This window comes from Ranitomeya imitator, chromosome 2 (genome assembly GCF_032444005.1).
Source record: "Ranitomeya imitator isolate aRanImi1 chromosome 2, aRanImi1.pri, whole genome shotgun sequence".
Lineage (NCBI taxonomy): Eukaryota > Metazoa > Chordata > Amphibia > Anura > Dendrobatidae > Ranitomeya > Ranitomeya imitator.
The window spans coordinates 282,379,635-282,392,664 of record NC_091283.1 but is presented as its reverse complement, the minus strand read 5'-3'; the positions used below and the strand labels follow the sequence as shown (position 1 = coordinate 282,392,664).

The following is a 13,030-nucleotide window of genomic DNA, read 5'->3' as shown; positions in this document are numbered from 1 at the left end:
TTTGACGTTAAAAGTCTTTATACATCTATTAGACATGACTTGGGCATACAAGCGGCTGGGGAACTCCTCGAACAATCAACTCTTACACATCACTCCAAAAACCTGTGCCTTGATTTACTTTCTTTAATTTTGCATAATAATTTCTTTCTTTTTGGTGATCAATACTACCTACAGACCCAAGGCACCGCCATGGGTGCGAATGTAGCCCCAGCTTACGCCAATAGTTACATGGATTCCTTTGAGCGCAATTATGTATATCCCAATCCCCTGTTCCAATCCTACAACCTATGTTGGCTTCGCTACATAGATGACGTTTTTTGTCTATGGACAGGGCCCCAAGATTCTTTGGATACGTTCACCAACTACCTGAACACCGTTCGAGATGAACTGCAGTTTACATTGAACCACGATAACACCCAAATTTCATTTTTGGACACGCTGGTCATAAGGAGTCCCAATGGGACTCTCAACACCGACCTATTTGTTAAACCTACTGATTCCAACAGTCTTCTCCATTATCACAGCTGTCATCCCACCTCTACCAAACAAAGCCTACCTCGGTCACAATTCAAACGTGTGGCTCGTATAGTCTCAGATCCCGGACTACTACCCGCTCGTCTCGATGACATGTCCCGTAAATTTGAAGTATGGCATTACCCTAGGAATCTACTGGACAGGGAAAAAGTGTTGGCCTTGAATCCATCCCCACGCCCTATTGCTTCTACAAAACCAGAACGCGTTCCCTTCATTCACACTCACCACCCTGTCATGCCTATAGTTTATAATATTATCCGCAAACACTGGCCCCTCCTGAGACGTTCATATCCACAGATCGAGGCTTTCACGACACCTCCTCTCATGTGTAAACGGAGACCTACCAACATCAGAGATCGAGTCGTTAAGGCAGACATGGGCAGCTCTTCCAGAATACCCAGACAAACCTTTCTAGGTACTGTAAAACGCGGCACGTTCCCATGTTTAGCCTGTGCATGCTGCTCTAACGTCATTAAGTCCAACACAATCACTCATCCGCACTCGGGTAGACAATACCAAATCAAGGGATTCTTTACTTGTGAATCCAATAACGTAGTTTACGTTATTAAATGCCCCTGCGGGTTACTTTATGTCGGTGAGACTACACAACACATCCGTGACCGCATCTCCAGCCACAAGTCTACCATAAGATGTAAAAAAACATGGCTCCCTCTTCCCCATCATTTTGTGTCCGCCAACCACTCAGTCTCTCAGCTTCGCTTCCAGGTTCTAGAACAGGTAGAGCGCCCTAGGAGGGGTGGTGATCACACTAAACTGCTTAGGCAACGTGAGTCCTATTGGATTTATACTTTACAAACCCTCACACCCAAGGGTTTGAATAGGGAACTTGACCTGATTTAATTTAGTCGGATATCTGTTCGTCATGGAACCGCGTGCTGTCCTGCTTGCTCTGGGTTCTCTTGATTTTGCATTGTTGTTATGACAGAACTTTAACGCTGCTACATATACCAACAAATTTAAGATCAGTGAAACTGTATTAACCATCATATGTACCATTTCTCCCATTTTTATGTTCGTAGAGCATGCTGACCTCTCGTTTTCTTTCCATAATCACTAACCTATCTCCTACTTTCAGGCGGTCTGATTTCCATACACTGTTACTTCCATTGGGGGTAAGTACTCGCCCGACCACCCCCCCTCCCATTTATGTTTTATTGTTTTATTTTTGTATTTTATTCCATTTTTTACTTTTGATTTTTTATTGATTTTTTATTATCTTTTTATTTCTTTTTATTATTTAATTAGTTTTTAATGTCTTTCCTTTTTTCTATTTTTTTCTATTATTATTTTTTATATTTTTCCTTTTTTCATTTTTTCATTTTTTTCATTTATTTTTTTCATTTATTTTTTCATTTTTATTTTATTTTTGTTTTTATTTTTATTTTTATTTTACGTATTGTTCTCTTTTCCATATTCCACACTTTGACCTTTTTTCATTACATTATTTTATCTTTGTTGATTTTGTTATTTCTGACTTTATTTCTCCACTTATTCTTTATTTCTCCACTTATTCTTTACTTATCTCCTTCTTTTTTCCTTATTTCTCTCTTTTTCTCTATACATCATTGCATTTAATCCATATAGTATCCTCTGGCTCTATACCGCCATCTCTACTTTCACTCTCTATCTCTCAGCTCGGTACGCCTGTTGTCTCTTATCCCCTTTCCCCTCCCCTTTCCATCAGCACAGAGCCCTTAGTGCTGACACGCTCCTATGATGTCCACTCTGCGCACGCGCCGACATAGCGCTTTGCCCTCTGTGTGCCGCTGCTCGTCCTTCGCCGGCCCTTTATGCCAGACGCCTCCTTCTTCCTGCGCGTGCGCTCTGTTCTCTGCGCTCCAGCGTGCGTTCCGGGCCTCTCTCTCGCTCCTCCCCGTGCGCGCTTGTTTCAGCGCCTCAGCGTGCGTTCCTAGCCTCTCTTTCGCACCTCCACGCCACCACACTTCCTGTCTGGCTGGTATTTATCCCCAGACAATTCACCATGCCGGACACTACCGCCTCCTTCCTCCTTACAGGACCCACAGGTACTCTCTCCCTCTGGTTTAGCTCCCTGCTTTCCTTTCACATTATTAGCATCCTCACTCCTGGTCTCTCATCCACAGTGCTTTTAGGGACACTGCGCCCTGTCCGTGCCGTTCCGGACCTACGTACTCCTGTTCTCTGGACCTTTTGTGGTATGTGTCTATTAGGCTCTGCTTCTGGCCCCCACTATAGTATTTTTGCCTTGCCTCATTCTCTGTTACTCCCTATAGGAGCCTCTGTCTCCATTTACCAGACAAGTATCGTCCTTCTCCTCTTTTCTCCATCACTATTCACTAAGGTCAGTTTTGCTCTACCCCCTATTTACAATGTGCAATGTTTTTATATATATCTATATGCTTTCAGTTGTCTATGAAGCCTACCGCCCTCCGTTTGCCTGCCCGCCTGAACGCTGATCTAATATTCATATTACATTTATACTCCTCTGGGCCTCGTTCACGTTTTTTGTAATATTTGTACATATGTATATATTTTTTTTCTCACACTATATGGTTATTTATTTTACTTCATTTTGTTGTGTTTGGTATTAGGCCTCCCCCACCCCCCCTTTTTTTTGTCCCCCCTTTTTCTTTAGGCATATACAGCATCCCTCTATATATCTGGCAACACGGTTACATTTATCATGTTTACCATACTATGCATGTATTGGCCCCCTCTAATTTATGTTAATTGCATCCACTGCGTTGATTACCTCCTATGATATTCTATTATTTTGACTGTGCTGTATTTTGTCTGAACCTTTTTTTGGTTTCACCATCTCTAATATAGTCTATTTCATGTTTTTTCAGTGAGGTTTGAGAAAGACCTTCCGGGTCGAAACGTTACCTCAGAACTCTGTTGACCACTGTGGTGTTACTCAAATAAATACTTCACATCTCTGATGCAAAAAATTGTCTGAGTGCGGTTGTTTGCCCAAATTTACTATTGTCTATAGTCACAGTTTTGCCTATCATCCTTTAACTTCTTTAACCCCTCTACATCTGGAGTTACACACATACTCCTTGGTTTGGGCTATGTTCTTACTTGCTTTTCTATAGTATGAGATGGCAAGAATAATAGTCAGGTAGTCTGGCTACACCTGGGAGGGCAGTGAAAATACAAAGTCAGTAAACAGGCCGGGTGTCAGAACCAGCTACCAGACGGGCACTCACTGGCAACAGCGCAGGAGGCTAGCCTGGACGTCTGGTGCCAGGGACAGCCTGGGGCACCGATGAGCTGTGAACGAGAGCGGTAGCAGCAGTGCTGCAGAGGCTAGCCGTTCTCCAGAGCAGGCAGACAGGACCTGAGATCATGTGACCGCGTGTCAGAGGGGGTAGGCGGAGCTTAGCATTGCTGTTTGAGCCTGCAGCAGCTCTGGGAGAAAGTGTAAGAAGGAGAGGAAACTTCCAAGGATGTTAAAAGGGATGACAGGAAAAAACGTAGTCACACAAGCCAAGGTCATACACAGAGAGGTCGGCGTAGTACACAGGGGCAGTCAGAAGAATAGTCAGGACGTAGCAAGAGATCACAAAACCAGAACGGGCAATAGACGGCGCAGAAATAGCAGGCAGGAATCACAACAGGGAAGGGACCAGATCAGAAACCAAACAGACAAACAATAGTACATGCACAAAGCAGAGGCACACCAGGGTCAGACACACTCAGCCAAGGGTCAGAGTATAAACGACAAGGATTGACCTCACAGTGAGGCTATAAAAAGCCTCCTAGGAGCCAGAAAGAGGCCATCCGAGTTAACCCTGCAACTACCTGACCCGAGAGCACAGTAAACCATGACACTAGGGTCACAAGCTGGGAGCTGAATACAGAGGACTGAACCTGAGAAGAACAAACTTGTATCTCGTAGCTTCCGGTAATATGATTCGAGCTTTAGTAGGGTGCTGTGCTTTCCAATTGGTTGAAGTAGGGAGCAGATTATTTTAACTGGAAAGCGTACACAACCAAACTGCCAGAATACATGGTGCTACAGGTCGCAGGCACCTTAATCTTAGTGGCTGCACAGACTATGCACCCCTCAGAGTAACTAGTTCTGATGTCTCCTCCATTACCAGTGCCGCCTGCAGAATGAATAAGCAGACGACATAGAAGCAGATGGGACACAGCATTTGTAAAAGGCCTAATATGACAAAGCATCAGAAAACCAAAGCAGTAGAAATTCCCATAAAGTGACTCCATTGTGGACAATCTAACCCTCAGTGACTTAATCTTTAGGAGTAGTGACAATTTTGACTCAAAAGCCACTTTCTGTTAATTAGCACGCAGTGGACGTTGGGTAATAAAATGGTATATTTTTAATTTTTACTCTCCAACACACAGTGCCCAGATTGCACTCCAGAAAACACACCATAAATTACCATATATATTCGAGTATAAGCCGAGATTTTCAGCCCAAATTTTTGGGCTGAAAGTGCCCCTCTCGGCTTATACTCGAATCATGATCGGTGGCAGGGTCGGCGGGTGAGGGGAAGAGAGGATTGTCGCATACTCACCTAGTCTCGGCTCTCCTGACGCTGCCCTTGCCTGTCACACTGTCTTCGGGTGCCGCAGCTCTTCCCCTGTACAGCGGTCACGTGGGACCGCTCATTAAACTTATGAATATGGACTCCACTCCCATATGGGTGGAGCCGCATATTCATTCCTCTAATGAGCGGTGCCAGTGACCGCTGACAGAGGAAGAGCTGCGGCACCCGAAGACAGTGTGACAGGCAGGGGCAGCGTCAGGAGCTCCGGGACTAGGTGAGTACTACATATTTACCTGTCCACGTTCCACCCGCCGGGCGCTGCTCCGTCTTCCCGTCCTCTTGCACTGACTGTTCAGGTCAGAGGGCGCGATGACGTATAATCTGCGCGCCGCCCTCTGCCTGAACAGTCAGTGCAGAGAGACGCCGAGACGAGACGCTGAGGAGCTGCAAGCAAGAGAGGTGATTATGTGTTTGTTTTTTTTATTGCAGCAGCAGCGTTATATATGGCACAGCTTTATACGGAGCATCTCTGGGGCAATAATGAACGGTACAGAGCATTGTATATGGGGCACAGCTATATAAGCAGCATCTATGGGGCCATAATGAATGGTGCAGAGCATTATATATGGCACAGCTTTATAAGGAGCATCTATGGGGCCATAATGAACGGTGCAGAGCATTATATATGGCACAGCTTTATAAGGAGCATCTATGGGGCAGTAATGAACGGTGCAGAGCATTCTATATGGCACAGCTTTATAAGGAGCATCTATGGGGCAGTAATGAACGGTGCAGAGCATTCTATATGGCACAGCTATATAAGGAGCATCTATGGGGCCATAATGAACGGTGCAGAGCATTCTATATGGGGCACAGCTTTATAAGGAGCATCTATGGGGCCATAATGAACGGTGCAGAGCATTCTATATGGCAAAGCTTTATAAGGAGCATCTATGGGGCAAGCATCTATGGGGCAAAAATGAACGGTGCAGAGCATACTATATGGCACAGCTTTATAAGGAGCATCTATGGGGCAATAATCAACGGTATGGAGCATTATATGTGGCACAGCTTTTATATGGAACCTCCTTTGGGGCAATAATGAACCGTATGGAGCATCTATTTTTATTTTTCAAATTCACCGGTAGCTGCTGCATTTCCCACCCTAGGCTTATACTCGAGTCAATAAGTTTTCCCAGTTTTTTGTGGCAAAATTAGGGGGGTCGGCTTATAATCGGGTCATCTTATACTCGAGTATATACGGTAAGTGGGTTCTTCTCACTATAGTAATGTCAACTGCATTAAAATGGTAAAACTCCGGCACACGATAGATACATTTTTAACGTTTTATTGTGCTGAAACAAGAAAATCCACAATTTCGGATAATAGACCCATATGAATACAGATGTGTTTAAATCAAACGTTTCGGCGTGAATCTGCCTTTCTCAAGATGTATCTGTTTTTACAGGTTCAGGGTCCCCGGGTGATGGAGTAAGGTGTCCATGTGCCATGTGAACACCAATGCACATGGACACCTTACTCCACCACTCGGGGAACACGAACCTGTAAAAACAGAGGTATCTTGAGAAAGGCAGATTTGCGCTGAAATGTTGATGATTTGAACACATCTGTATTCATATAGGTCTATTTTCCGAAATTGTGGATTTTCTTGTTTTAGCACAATAAAATGTTTGATAAATTTTTATCGTGTGCCGGAGTTCTGCCATTTTGATCTATTGACATTTTACTCCAGAGCAGCCATTCAACTGTGAGCACCCCATTTCTTGACTGTAAATGCCAAATACATTGATTCTAAATGTGGTTTGGGCACACTGCAAGACTCAGAAGAGAGGGGGAATTTGACTTTGGGAGAGCGGATTTTTCTGGGTTGGTGTCATGATCCATTTTTGGATTTGTGACAGATCTGGCTTCCCTCAGATTAAAATTTTTTCCTTTCAGGTCATTGGGGGTTAATGCAGTTTCCCTGGTGGCCTGCTGGTGTAATTGCATTGCTGCTGGGTCAGCTGATGTGGGTGGTGACCACTCCCACCATCCTTGAAGAGGTCACCTGATGCATCAGCTGACTGTCGGTGTTAGTTCATTCTGCAGAGACCTTGCTGGGAGAAGGGGCTTTCTGGGAGCAGTGATTCTACAGCTATGTTCGGCTTATCTGTGTCGTTTTCTTGCTGTGCGGTGTTTTGCAGCAGAAAGCTAAGTGTGGTATTTTTAGTACCCTGTAGCTTTCAGTGTCTGTCTTGTCTTACCTTTTGTTGCCTTAGTGCAGCGGTGGTTCTCACTTGCCAGTGTTCTCAGTTGCCAATTCCCTACTTAGGGATAGGAGCAGGGCAAGTGAGGGATTAGTTATCCTGCTGGGCGACAGGGTGTCACACCACTTCGGTTGCTTCGTGACATTTGGTTTATGGAAGCCATGTTGCTTTTCAAGAGCATTTAAGCCAGTAATAATGTAGAAACCTCTGTTTTTCCATTGACAGATGATGGACCTTGTTTTTTTGTAAGATGAGTAGAACTCTTTATTGGTAGTATTTTTTTTCTACATAACATTGTTTGGTGGCTTTTTATTCCATATTTCGGAGGCAGAATGAACAAACAGTTGAACATCACGCTCTACTTGTTCATCCTATGTGATTTTCTATTAGACTGAGAACTGTGATTTTCTTGGTGAATAATTCAAATTTTTTACATAACTTGCCATTTTTACTGACAGTTTAAATATAAATGTTCAAAAATATTAAGTTTGGGGATATTTAACTGAAAAATAATTGGTTTTATTCTTAGCAGATGACTGTACCAGGAGATCAGAGGGACAGATGAAATCTTCAATTTTTAAATCAGATGATCTTGAGATCACACTAGATACAATTGAAGTGAATGCCATTACTCCAGATATACCATCATCCTTTCACAGAAAAGATCTGTTATCTGATCCTTTGAAACAGGTTCTGTCTTGTGATTCCTTACCGACTACTAAGGAAAATCAAATTCGCAAAATAAGCATTAAACGAAATGCTCCTAAATCAAAGAAGCCGTTTTCACCTTCAGAGTATGGAAATAGCTTTCCCCTTGAAAAGTCTCTTTTTAAACATCGAACAATTCACACAGCAGACAACAGATTTTCTTGTTCCAAATGTGGGAAATGTTTTAACCAGAAATCAGATTTTGTCATACACCAGAGAAGTCACACATGGGAGAAGCCTTTTTCATGTTCAGAATGTGGGAAATGTTTTAACAAGAAATCACATCTTGATATACATCACAGAACTCACACAGGAGAGAAGCCTTTTTCCTGTTCAGAATGTGGGAAATTTTTTAACAAAAAATCACATCTTGTTATACACCACAGAACTCACACAGGGGAGAAGCCTTTTTCCTGTTCAGAATGTGGGAAATGTTTTAACCAGAAATCAGATTTGCTTAAGCACCAGAGAATTCACACAGGGGAAAAGCCTTTTTTCTGTTCAGAATGTGGAAAATGTTTTAAGCAGAAATCAGATGTTGTTATACACCACAGAACTCACACGGGGGAGAAACCTTTTTCCTGTTCAGAATGTGGGAAATGTTTTAACCGGAAAGCGCATCTTGATTACCACCAGAGAACCCACACAGGGGAGAAGCCTTTTTCCTGTTCAGAATGTGGAAAATGTTTTAACCAGAAATCAGAATTTGTTACACACCAGAGAATTCACACAGGGGAGAAGCCTTTTTCATGTTCAGAATGTGGGAAATGTTTTAACCGGAAAGCGCATCTTGAAAACCACCGGAGAACTCACACAGGGGAGAAGCCTTTTTCCTGTTCAGAATGTGGGAAATGTTTTAACCAGAAATCAGAATGTGTTACACACCAGAGAATTCACACAGGGGAGAAGCCTTTTTCATGTTCAGAATGTGGGAAATGTTTTAACCGGAAAGCGCATCTTGAAAACCATCAGAGAACTCACACAGGGGAGAAGCCTTTTTCCTGTTCAGAATGTGGGAAATGTTTTAACCAGAAATCAGATTTTGTTATACACCACAGAACTCACACAGGGGAGAAGCCTTTTTCCTGTTCAGAATGTGGGAAATGTTTTAACCATAAATCAGATTTGCTTAAGCACCAGAGAATTCACACAGGGGAGAAGCCTTTTTCATGTTCAGAATGTGGGAAATGTTTTAACCGGAAAGCGCATCTTGAAAACCACCGGAGAACTCACACAGGGGAAAAGCCTTTTTCCTGTTCAGAATGTGAGAAATGTTTTAACCAGAAATCAGAATTTGTTACACACCAGAGAATTCACACAGGGGAGAAGCCTTTTTCATGTTCAGAATGTGGGAAATGTTTTAACCGGAAAGCGCATCTTGAAAACCACCAGAGAACCCACACAGGGGTGAAGCCTTTTTCCTGTTCAGAATGTGGGAAATGTTTTAATCAGAAATCAGATTTTGTTATACACCACAGAACTCACACAGGGGAGAAGCCTTTTTCCTGTTCAGAATGTGGGAAATGTTTTAACCGTAAAACGCATCTGGCTAGCCACCAGAGAACTCACACAGGGGAGAAGCCTTTTTCATGTTCAGAATGTGGGAAATGTTTTAACCGGAAAGCGCATCTTGATTACCACCAGAGAACCCACACAGGGGAGAAGCCTTTTTCCTGTTCAGAATGTGGAAAATGTTTTAACCATAAATCAGATTTGCTTAAGCACCAGAGAATTCACACAGGGCAGAAGCCTTTTTCATATTCTTAATGTGGGAAATCTTTTAAACTGAAATGATATTTTCTTAAAGGGGTTGTTATTATGTTTGGCTTTGTTAAAATAAAAAAAAAACATATTCTCCTTCGGTGCCAGTGCTGTTCCAGCGGTATCCTCAATCGCGTTCCTGGGGCTCATATGAGGTTGTTACATCACACGAGCCCTAATCAGCCCCAGCTTCACTGTCCCCGCCCTCAGACATTTTGAACATCAACAGGAAGCTGCAGCTTCTCTTTGACTTCCTCTTATTGTTCGATTTGTGTGAAGGTGAGAACAGTGAAGCTAGTGCGAACTGGACGCAGGGCTCACTTGACATAATAACCTGAGCCCCCAAAACGCAAGTGCTGACACCGCTGGATCTGCGCCAGCATGGGAGGTTTATAGAATTTTTTTTATTTTAACAGGACCAAACATGAGGAATTAGAAGTCAAAATCCCACACAGTGTAGAAGACATTATCATACCTAGAGTGTGAAAAATGAATTACTGGAAAATAGTATTGTGTTGACCATCAAAAATAACTCAGAGAAACAATATACGCTATTGACAAATTGTGCAAACACATAGAACAGCCAGACGTATTATTGAATGAGAAAGGGAAATTATTTTAGCACTTAACATATTTCTTGGACTATAAGACACACTTTTCCATTACGTCCATCCAGACAGCACGATAGAGGTAGTCCTTCCTTGACCTCTAGCGGAACAGGATTGCAGAAAGGTTAAAAGGCCCCCTCCCTCCTCTACCCTCCAGTATTTTCCTGTCCCTACAGGTGATGGTTGTATGGGAGGTTGCTCCTAGAGTGAAAATAGTCCATACAACATCCACAGGCTAAGGGCTCCTTTTCACTTGCGAGACATACGGCCATGTCTCACAGGTTAAAACCCTCCTCTGGCGCCGGCAATTGGGAGCGGAGCATGCGGCTGCATAGCAACACATGGAGCTGCACGCTCTGCTCCCAAGTGCCGGCGCCAGAGGAGGGTTGTAACCTGCGAGACACAGCCGTATGTCTCGCAAGTGAAAAGGAGCCCTTAGGGGGATCTCTGTTACGTGTTACGGAACCACTCAGCACCCACAATATGTTGTGCAGTTATATGTATGTATAATAGGTTCCATGGGAGATGCATGTCCCTAATGCATCAGCCCACAGGCTGCGCCCCTGGGCAGAGGGGACATGATATTTCCCTTTTATCTGCCCCCCCCCCCCACACCTTTATAATTCCCACAGTAAATATCGGCAGGCTCCGGCCACCTGCGCGCTATTGTAATGTATGTCTGGCCTGCCGCTTAAATTCGTGCAGAAAGCCATCAATGTCTTCCTCTGCCTCCCCCAACTGTCGGAAGGCATTATACTGGATCTTTTTGTGGCTTACTGTTGAAGGTACCTGGTTGAAGGCCAGAGCTCCCCCTGCTCGCTGACTCTCCTCTCTCCGCTTTGCCATCTCCATCTTGGCCAGCTCCACTTTGGTCCGCTCTGCCATCTACATCTTGGCTAGCTCTATCCCCTGGTCTGCTCGGCCATCTTTTTCTTCAGATCAGTACGCGCATCAGCCATCACCTATTGTATGATCTCTACTGCAGGCTTTGGGCCATAGAACGCCAGTCTGTTCTTTACCTCCCTCTGGAATTCCGTCTCCTCCACGTTCACATTGGGGGGCGCTGCACTGTCGTGTTCCATGATGGCTGCTATCAAATCCGCTTTTGGTTTGTTGCTGGTGATCAACCCTCGGGCTTCCACCAGATCTTTTAATGTAGTCCTCTTTAACTTCTGGTAGTTGTTTTCCATTCATTCCTTTCCTCCTTTAGAAGGGGTATCATATCCCGCTGTCTGCCACCAGTGTAACGGGGTCTACCAAGCTGGGGTACCTCTTTCGGTACCACCCCATGTTTCAGGAGGTTCACTCTGCTTTGGCTGGAGTCTGAATGAAGGACGCTGACTGGAATTCCTTAGTTACATGGGCGCATATAAAAGATCACTGCTTCTCCACGTATTTCCAGTCTGACAACACTTTACTCACTGGACACAGAATATATCACACAGATACAGAGGGCAGGCTAATAGAAAAGCGGCAGGCCAGACATACATTACAATAGCCGCAGGTGGCCGGAGCCTGCCGATATTTACTGTGGGAATTACAAAGGAGGGGGGCGGACAAAAGGGGAATATCGTGTCCCCTCTGACCAGGGGCGCAGCCTGTGGGCTGATGCATTAGGGACATGCATCTCCCATGGAACCTATTATACATACATATAACTGCACAACATATTCTGGGTGCTGAGTGGTTCCGTAACACGTAACAGCCGTGTCTCGCAGGTTAAAACCCTCCTCTGGCGCCGGCACTTGGGAGCGGAGCGTGCGGCTGCATAGCAACACATGGAGCTGCACCCTCCGCTCCCAAGTGCCGGCGCCAGAGGAGGGTTTTAACCTGCGAGACACGGCTGTTTGTCTCGCAAGTGAAAAGGAGCCCTTAGGGGGATCTCGGCCTTCCCTTCTCCCGTCAAGCAGTCTGTGGCCGACACCTCTTTGAGTGGAGGTCCCTCAGCCATCAGTCGCTGTGCCAGTACGGACTCAGGGGGATTGGAAGGTCTCGGCCCTCTCTTCCCCCTGTCAAGTGGTCCATGGCTGACACCTTTCTGAGAGAGGTCCCTCAGCCAGCAGTCAGCCTGTGCATCATTGGCAGTAATGCAGCATTCCTGATGTGACACAGCTTCCCTCCATGGTGGGCTCTCGGCATTACCAGCTCCCCCTGTTTTTCTATCGGGTGTGGAGCCAGCATACGTCTGGCTGATGCTGGTCTCATGCATCTGTGCCGAAGCTGGGCCTAGACCCTCATGTGCTGAGGTTTGATTTCACATATATGCAGCTAAGCCTTGGACCTCTAGGCTATAGTACGGCTATATGTCCAGGCTACATCGCATGATTTGACTTCAGTTAGTTGCATGTCATGTCTGCACAGAGCCTTATGATAGGGCTTCAGAGTGACTTTTGTGAAGCAAGTTTTCCATTTTTTTGTTTAATAAACAAGTGCTTCACTGTTCTTTGCAACTTAACTACTCCTTCCATAGGAGAACACATGGTGTTAATGCAGCACATTATCTCCATGAAGACTGAACTCCAGCTGCGGCTCATTAATTAGCTTCTTCAGGTGCTAAACCACAAGGGACTTTAGTACAAAATGTGTTTTTGCTTTTTTGTCATTAATCTGTCTTTAATGTTTAATTCATTGT

The 13,030-nt window shown here is 44.5% G+C and overlaps 1 pseudogene; it reads left to right on the top strand.

Annotated features, from left to right (window-relative positions):
• Positions 1 to 10,662, top strand: part of LOC138663142 (zinc finger protein 271-like) — a 36,918-nt pseudogene extending 26,256 nt beyond the window's left edge.
• Positions 10,663 to 13,030: the final 2,368 nt, after the last annotated feature.